General features: G+C 59.9%; 1 non-coding gene and 2 pseudogenes across 1 annotated transcript; all 3 read right to left on the bottom strand.

Moving 5' to 3' along the window:
- On the bottom strand, positions 1-2,919 carry LOC145276292 (large subunit ribosomal RNA; annotated as a pseudogene; the record flags this gene model as incomplete).
- Positions 2,920-3,512: 593 nt separating this feature from the next.
- Positions 3,513-3,670, bottom strand: LOC145276293 (5.8S ribosomal RNA). Its single transcript, XR_013867923.1, has one exon. It is a non-coding gene; the product is annotated as a 5.8S ribosomal RNA (ribosomal RNA).
- A 399-nt stretch (positions 3,671-4,069) lies between these two features.
- Positions 4,070-6,435, bottom strand: LOC145276296 (small subunit ribosomal RNA; annotated as a pseudogene).
- Positions 6,436-7,604: the final 1,169 nt, after the last annotated feature.

Here is a 7,604-nt window from a genome sequence, read left to right as displayed (position 1 = left end):
CACCCCCGGGCCCTCTCCGAGTCCGGGTTCGGGAATATTAACCCGATTCCCTTTCGACGGGAGGCCGGCCGCTTTTTTTTTGTTTGGGCTTTTGATTCGATTCGATTCGATTCGCTTTCCTTTCACCTTTCATAACGGATCCGGCGCCTTTCGGGAAGACTTTCGCCCGCGTCTTAGGACCGACTGACCCGTGCTCGACCGCCGTTGGCACGGAACCCTTCTCCACTTCGGTCTTCGAAGGTCTCGTTCGAATATTTGCTACTACCACCGAGATCTGCACCCGCGGTCGGCTCCACCCGGGCTCGCGCCCTAGGCTTCCGTGCTCGCCGCGGCGCCCTCCTACTCGTCGCGGCATCGTTTCGGCGCGAAAGTTCATCGCTCCTCGCCGCGACGGTCCGGCATCGGTCCGTCGCTCCAGCGCCATCCATTTTCGGGGCCGGTCGATTCGGCAGGTGAGTTGTTACACACTCCTTAGCGGATTCCGACTTCCGTGGCCACCGTCCTGCTGTCTATATCGACCGACACCCTTTCGGGGATCTCATGGGCGTCGCGTTAGGCACCTTAGCCGGACGTTTGGTTCATCCCACAGCGCCAGTTCTGCTTACCAAAAGTGGCCCACTTGGCACTCGCATTCGAGGTGACCAACCGCCCAGCGAAGCGTGCTGGCGGCGGCGGCCGGATGGGTCGGCTCCGTCGTTCGGGAGAGTCGGCCCGTTCCACCCGTTCCGAGTTCGAGAGTAGGTCGAGGCCGTGAACGGCCCCGGGGCCTCCAATCGTTCGCTTTACCGGATGGAATTGCGACGATCGAGCGCCAGCTATCCTGAGGGAAACTTCGGAGGGAACCAGCTACTAGACGGCTCGATTGGTCTTTCGCCCCTACACCCCGGTTCCGACGATCGATTTGCACGTCAGAGGCGCTTCGGACTTCCACCAGAGTTTCCTCTGGCTTCATCCCGACCGGGCGTGGATCGCCATCTTTCGGGTCCCTGGTCGCTCGCTACGCCAGAGTCGGCCGAGTCGTACTCGGAAAAAGGGGAAACCGACCCGGGGGTGATGCGCCCGCGCGCAGCGCCTAAACTCGACGACAAAATAGGACTAGTTCAAGCCGCGGGATCTCACCGATGGGCGGAAGGAGGATATGGAAGCTGGCGCCCGGCAATTCCCCTTTTTGGATGATGCGCCGGTCCCCTCTCGGGGAGGAGGGAAAAACAACCGCACGTCAGCCACGAGCCTTCCCTCTCCTATCTCTCTCGGGAAGAGAGAAAAAAGGAAAAGTTGCGGGCACCGCAGCAGCGACGGCGGAAGGCCGAAAACGCCGCGCCGGCGGGATCGGGCACGGCTCGGAGGCGGGTGAGGCGAGGAGAAGACGACGGCACGAGACCGACGACACCCCCCGACGACCCCCGGACGACTTTGCCACGACACCTCTCCCGATCGACGCCCTCCTACACGCTCTCTCGCTTTCGCTTCGCCTTCGGGGTTAGTCAGAGGTGGCCCCTACGACTCGCGAACGGCCAGGACTCCTCGGTCCGTGTTTCAAGACGGGTCGGGTGGGTTGCCGATGCACGTCGCTGACCCGGGGTGGCGGGCGGCTCGAGTAAAAAAGCGTCGCCGAGCGACCTCTCCGGAAACGGAAACGGGCGCGGGCGGGGTTGCCCCCGACAAGAACCCGAAACGTCGGCGAGGTGCGTGACGGCGAGGCCGCGCCAGTCCTATCCCGCCTCTCATCGCGCACGCGCCCGAGACGGTGGGGCGCCTAAGGAGCGACACACAGAGTGCGTCGCCCGCACGCGACTTCCGGCGGGATCAAAACGGACCGGCTCGCCACGTGTAACGGATCGTGTCAGATTTCCTCCGTTCCCGGCAGAAAGGGGCAGTTACGTTCGCGGGCCCGACGGCCGGTGGCCCCCGACTTCACAAGGTGGGAAGACGGGGGTTTTCAGGGTGATGAAACGCCTGCCGCCTACGGAAAAAAAACCCGCGTGTTCGACCTGCACGCCGGGAACGGGTCGCGACGACGGACCGGAGGGGAAGTGCGTCCGGTGCCGGCCGCGCGGAGGTCGCGCCGAAGCGCCCGCGCCATGATTACGCCGAGCGATGATGAAGGGGACGGGTGCAGCGGAGTCGCGCGCGGAGGGAGCAGGAGGAAAGAAGAAGCGGCGGCGACGGATGCGGCGGGTTAGGGCCCGGCGGCAGCAGCGATCGAGAGGACGAGTCCCCTCCGTCGCAGCCAACCGACGCAGCCACCTACCGACGCCGCGGTCGTCACCACGTTTCCCTTCCCGCTATCCACGCGGCCCGTCTCCTTCGTCGGCGACGCGGGCACAAAAGCTGGAACCGCGGGGAACGAGTCCCCCGCGGACACGACGAACGACGACCTGTGCCGCGACGGCCTCTCTTTCAAGAACACACATCGAGTTTGGGCTCGAGCCTAGGCAGCACCGGACTGAGTCCCCCCGCGATCGCGGTGAGCGGTCCCACCCGTTTACCCCTGGGCGGTTTCACGTTCTCTTGAACTCTCTCTCCAAAGTTCTTTTCAACTTTCCCTCACGGTACTTGTCGACTATCGGACTCGTCCCGGTATTTAGCCTTGGATGGAGCTTACCACCCGATTTGGGCTGCGTTCCCAAGCAACCCGACTCTCGGATCGAAGGCCGTCGCTCGCCGTCCGCACCGAATGGGCCTGGCACCCGCCGCGGGCGGCCCCGATCGAGGGAACTCCGAACTATGCGAGACGAAAACGAACGGCTGCCTTCGACCCATGCGCCACACGTCCCGAAGCCTTTAACTTGCGACGGGATTCGGCGTTGGGCTTCTCCCGGTTCACTCGCCGTTACTAAGGGAATCCCGGTTGGTTTCTTTTCCTCCGCTTAGCGATATGCTTAAGTTCAGCGGGTCGTCTCGTCCGAGCCGAGGGCGGCGGTTTTTAGTAGAGTGTGGTGTTTGGAGGAGAGGAATCTCGATCGGTACCCTCCGTGTGACGACGGCTGGCCGATATAGCGCCCGTCCGACCGAAAATGAAGAAGCCAACAATTAAAAAAAAGCGTGGGTCCTCCCCATCCGACGTTGCGTTGCCTACGACGCGGCCACCTTTTTACGGTGCGACGGCCGTGCTCGTCGCGCTGCTCGAGGCGTCGCTGAGAGACACCTTCATGAGGCAGAGAGCGAGACGAGCAGGCGGCGCTTACGTCGGCAGTCGGTTAGGTCGGTACTTTTTTTTTGGTCTCCCTTCGGCTGCTTTCGGACAGACTCCTCCTGCTCCTCCTCCACAGTGTTTCTTCACGCGGTCGAAAAGGGAAAAGACTCCGCGGTCTGCCAGCGGGAGACGAAGGAGGAGGCCGGAGAGGGTTTTAAAAAAAAAAAAGACATTGAAAGGAGTCAATTCTTTTTTTATTTTTCTTCCCCCTCGTCACTCGCTCCTGCGACGTCCCGGTTACCACCGTGCCGAGGACCGGGCGGGCACGGGGACGGCAAGATGTCGTTTCGTTAACGGAGAAAGACATGTAACGTTCCGCCTCTCGACCGGACGTGGCCCCGAGACAAGGGATCTCGGGGCCGCAATGTGCGTTCGAGGTGTCGATGTTCACTGAGTCCTGCAATTCGCATCAGTTATCGCGGCTGGCCGCGCTCTTCATCGACGGACGAGCCGAGTGATCCCCCGTCCAGGGTTCAGCACTTGGTTTTTTTATATTAGTTTTTGTTTATATAGATTTAGTAGTGTGCGAGGAGGTCTGTGCGAGGAGGCGTGACGGCATTGCAATGTCGCGAGTAGTTTGTTTTTTTAGCTAGCGGCGGTGGCACAGCGGCTGCAAAAAAACAAAAAAAACGATAAAGCGGCGACAAGGCAAAGAAGAAGCGGCCATCACTTGCGGTGGGCGAAAAAACAAACAGGTGGTAAGACGCGGAAGCAAGCAAGAAGAGCTGGGGCTTTAAAAACCTCCGCGTCACCACAAATCTATCTCTCGCTCCGCCTTTTATAGGTTTGTTTGCGCGCATTCGAGGCGTTGACGCCGACAGACAGAGGAGGTAGGCCGGAAAACAACAAACCAGTCTCGAACGGGGAAAACGGTAATGATCCTTCCGCAGGTTCACCTACGGAAACCTTGTTACGACTTTTACTTCCTCTAAACGATCGGGTTCGGTCGTCTTCTCCAGGCATCGAACGCCGAGGCGTAGATGCACGAGTGTCGTGACGGACACGTCGCGCACTGCCCGGCGGCGTCGTCGGCCAGATCCGAGGACCTCACCGGACCGTTCGATCGGTAGTAGCGACGGGCGGTGTGTACAAAGGGCAGGGACGTGATCGACGCGGGCTGTTGACCCGCGCCTACCGGGAATTCCTCGTTCACGGGGTTGGTTACAGGCCCCGATCCCTATCACGGGAGGTGGTTCAGAGGTTTCCCAACCCTCTCGGGCCGGGGCGAAGTCCCCGCTGATACCTCCAGTGTAGCGCGCGTGCGGCCCCGGACATCTAAGGGCATCACAGACCTGTTATCGCTCCGCCTCGTGTGGCTTTCTGCCACCCGTCCCTCTAAGAAGTGCGTGAGAAAACCGACCCGGACCCGAGCGCCACGGAGGACGCCGAGCCCGCCGTTAAAAATCACTGACATCGGCGCACTAGTTAGCAGGCCGGAGTCTCGTTCGTTATCGGAATCAACCAGACGGATCGCTCCACCAACTAAGAACGGCCATGCACCACCACCCACCGAATCGAGAAAGAGCTATCGATCTGTCAATCCTACCGGTGTCCGGACCGGGTGAGTTTTCCCGTGTTGAGTCAAATTAAGCCGCAGGCTCCACTCTGGTGGTGCCCTTCCGTCAATTCCTTTAAGTTTCAGCTTTGCAACCATACTCCCCCCGGAACCGAACTCTGGTTTCCCGCAGGCTACCCGCCGGGTCATGGAAGCGAACGCCGGCGGATCGCCGGTCGGCATCGTTTACGGTCGGAACTACGACGGTATCTGATCGTCTTCGAACCTCCGACTTTCGCTCTTGATCGAGGAAACGTGCTTGCCACACGCCATCGCTGCAGTTCGTCTTGCGACGATCAAGAATTTCACCTCTAACGTCGCAATACGAGTGGCCCCGACCGCTCCCTTCGATCATTGCCTCGCCGTAGACGGAGACCGACAGACGTAGACGAGGCCCTCTTCCATCATTCCATGCTTATCGTATGCAAGCTTGAACAGCCCGCTCTGAGCACTCTAATTTTTTCAAAGTGAACGTACCGGCCGCGCGGACACTCGGTTAAGAGCACCTTGGAGGAGAAACCGCCGACCGCAACACGCGCGCAGACAAGACACGAAGCAGGGACTCGGAGCGGACCGGGGGGGTTCAAAAAAAAAGAGGAACGCGCGGAAAGGGAGAGGGAGAGAAGCGCGGGGGTCAGAGTGCGGGGATGCGAATGAACGCACCCAAACACACACACGTAGCACCCCCCCGTTAGACTACTCCCGGAACCGAACCGACGACCACTTGTTTTTTTTTCCCGGATCCCGATCACGACCTCCTCGTCCACCTCGCCGGCAGGACCTCGTGGCGGGTATGCTAGCGGTGACACCGGCGGAAAGGGCCGGGAATGCGAACGGACGACCAAAGTCAACGACGACGATGGCGCCGCCGCCCCGGGGCCGCTTGCGCGACCACGAACCCGAGTTCGGACTACGAGCTTTTTAACCGCAACAACTTTAATATACGCTACCGGAGCTGGAATTACCGCGGCTGCTGGCACCAGACTTGCCCTCCGGTTGGTCCTCGTTAACGGATTTGAAGTGTACTCATTCCGATCGCGGGGCCTCGACAGAGTCCCGCGTCGTTATTTTTCGTCACTACCTCCCCGTGCCGGGAGTGGGTAATTTGCGCGCCTGCTGCCTTCCTTGGATGTGGTAGCCGTTTCGCATGCTCCCTCTCCGGAATCGAACCCCGATTCCCCGTTACCCGTAGTAACCACGGTAGGCACTTAACCGACCGTCGACAGTTGATAGGGCGGACCCTCGAGAGACCCGTCGCCGGGCGTGAAAGCTCGTGCGATCGACCAGTGAGTTATCCAGAGTCACAAAAGCGGAGCGCGCCGCCCTATGAGCCCCGCCACCGAACGGACCCGCGAGCGGGAACGCCGACGACGGGAGGACGGAATGACGCGCATCGGTCTCAGTCTAATATGTAGCGCCGCGACCCGGAACGGCCGACGCGGGTGCCAGCGCGCGAGGCGTGGCGACGACGGCGCGCCGACCGATCGCGGCCTGTGTCACATGTATTAGCTCTAGAATTGCCACAGTTATCCATCGCCTCCGAGGAGGAATACGGTCCCGAGGATTAGGTCCGGTTCCTGAGCCATTCGCGGTTTCGCCCGTTCTAATGCGTGGCGTGAACTTACACTTGCATGGCTTAAGCTTTGAGACAAGCATATTGACTACTGGCAGGATCAACCAGGTATCGTTGGAATTTGGGACTTTGTTTCGACAGAACGACAGACCGACCGACCGACCGACCGACATAAGACAGACAACTACAACGACGGGCACGTGTTTATTTATTTTTCGAGGGGGTTCGCCGTCAGAAGAAGCGCGCTGCCCGCGCTGATGGCCTCTTTTTGTTTCTCCCCTGACTTGGACCGAGACCGAGACTCAAAGAACGAAAGCGACCAACGTCGACAACAACAACGACAACGGCACCCTTGACAGCGATACATACGACAAACGACAAGCAGCACGACGGCAGTGCACACGGACATCGAGGGTCAAGGTGCAGACTGAACTCGCCGAGGTCGTCGTCATCGTGGTCGCCATCGATTCCGTCTCGTCGTCGTCGTCGTCAACGTCCACGTCACAGCCGGCCGAGAAGAGAGAACAGACGACAGCGTCGACAACAACAACATCGACAACGGCACCCTTGACAGCGATACATACGACAAACGACAAACAGCACGACGGCAGTGCACACGGACATCGGAGGTCAAGGTGCAGACTGGAATCGTCGAGGTCGTCGTCATCGTGGTCGCCATCGATGCCGTCTCGTCGTCGTCGTCGTCGTCTTCGTCGTCGTCGTCGTCATCAACGTACCAACCGACCGAGACGAGAGAGCAAGCAACAACGTCGACAACAACAACGACAACGGCACCCTTGACAGCGATACATACGACAAACGACAAACAGCACGACGGCAGTGCACACGGACATCGGAGGTCAAGGTGCAGACTGAACTCGTCGAGGTCGTCGTCATCGTGGTCGCCATCGATGCCGTCTCGTCGTCGTCGTCGTCTCCGTCGTCGTCGTCGTCGTCGCCAACGTCACGTCAACATCACAGCCGTCATCGGGGAGGAGCTGGACCAGGGCAGCGGCGGCGTAAATTTTCCCGTCACCTTCGTCGTCGCCTTCGTCGACCGACCGACCGACCGGCGTCGTGTTCGTGCTCGGAAAACCGAGGAGAGACAACGTGCACATGGCGCGTTCTCGCAAGCGGCTCCTCGGTCCGATTTTTTTGGGCGGCTTTTTCGAGCTTTTTTTTTTTTTCTCACCCTTTCGTCCGTGCGACGGCGAACGTTAGGGGAAAAAAAAAAAAAAAAAAAAAAACGACAACAACGCGGCGGACCGGGCGAACAACAT

The sequence above is a fragment of the Euprymna scolopes genome, unplaced genomic scaffold (assembly GCF_053919585.1).
Source record: "Euprymna scolopes isolate OS-2025 unplaced genomic scaffold, ASM5391958v1 sca802, whole genome shotgun sequence".
NCBI lineage: Eukaryota > Metazoa > Mollusca > Cephalopoda > Sepiida > Sepiolidae > Euprymna > Euprymna scolopes.
This window is presented reverse-complemented; position numbering and strand designations above follow the sequence as displayed.